Raw genomic sequence first — 1,644 nt, 5'->3', positions numbered from 1 at the left:
CCGAGAGATGATAATGGTAAACCGGTTCACCATTACCGTCTCTAAAGCTTGCTGAATCTTCTCGTCAGTGCTGGGAGTTGACGGAGATTCTGCTCCCTCTTCGTGCGCCATGCTTGTCCGGTCACTTTTAAACTCCTCGATCCACTCATACATACCTCTATGCGGTAGTGCACTGTTCCTGTATTATGCTAAAAGCCTCCGATGAATTTCAGCACCTGGCACACCTTCCAACCAGAGAACTCAGATCACTGCTCTTTGTTCTTCTTTGGTGCACTTCGGTGCACATTGCTAGTGGAGCGGCCATGCATACACTGTAAAGCCAGAAAGAAAAATGGCGCGATCAGGCTCAAACTTCGATCATGCGACCACTATAGTACCAACTATGAGCACGCATGCGCAGAAGGCAGTGTGGCAATAATAAAGATACGTTATGGTGAAAGTGCGGATATTTTTTGATTTCCCCTCGTATGTCTTTCCTTAATCGAAAAAGTTTTGAATTATGGAGTTCTCCCGACTTCGAAATATTCGATAAAGGATTGTCGATTATATTATGTTGAAGTATAATAATTGATAGAATAATAAATGAGGGGTGTTTGTAACACAACACAATAATATTTTCATCTATCAGATATACAAGTTTTCTTGTATGTTATGATTGTCTCTAATTTAACATAAACATTTATTTAGATGAAAGAAAATTACTGGAGAACTTTCATCTAATTCTTCCAAATCTTTCTGTTAAAACTTAATTAACAGAAACATTTATTTACATCAAAGAGAATTATCGGATAAACTTCGTTTAATTCTGCCAAATCTTTCTGATAAAACTGTATTGAACCATTTGTGGGGATTTTTTTTCTTTTCTTAATCACAGCACAACGTTTAACGGAACCTTCTGAAGCAACCCAGCACGCAGGCAGCATTACTATGGGTGATAGCGAGGCTAAAACGTTAAATGTACTCCGGAGTGAATGTAACGAATATATAAATTTATGAAAAACTTGTAGCTCAAATATTCAAATATTCAATAAACTTCAGAAATCGAAAATACAGGAAGTTTCTGGGAAAATGAATTTTATTTTATAAAAAATTTCCAGGCGGTCAAGCCTTCAATAATTGCTTTCTTTTAGTAACTGTTACATACCTAATTAATAAGCTGCTTTCTCCATTATAATATACATACATACGTAGATACATACATAGACGCATATATATGAAAGAAGCCCGTCCTATATATATATATGTGGGGGGGGGGTGTATATGTGTGTGTGTGTGTGTTTGTGTGTGTATATTTTTGCGTGTCTGTGTTTGTCCCTCCCTCCAACATCGCCTGACAACCGATGCTGGTGTGTTTACGTCCCAGTAACTTAGCGGTTCAGTAAAATACACCAATAAAATAAGTACTCTTTTTACTAAAGGCGGTGCTCCAGCATGGCCACAGTCAAATGATTGAAACAAATAAAAGAATAAAAGAATATATATATATATACATATACATATACATATATATATATATATATGTATATATATAAAAGAAATATAGAACAAAACCATGGTAAATTAATCAAATTCTACCACCTCCTAGATTTCGATTATCTCCCCTATACCGGAAGAAATCCCTAATTACCTCCCCCTATCTAGAAC

This window comes from Octopus bimaculoides, chromosome 4 (assembly GCF_001194135.2).
Source record: "Octopus bimaculoides isolate UCB-OBI-ISO-001 chromosome 4, ASM119413v2, whole genome shotgun sequence".
NCBI lineage: Eukaryota > Metazoa > Mollusca > Cephalopoda > Octopoda > Octopodidae > Octopus > Octopus bimaculoides.
Note: the sequence above shows the minus strand (reverse complement) of the source record.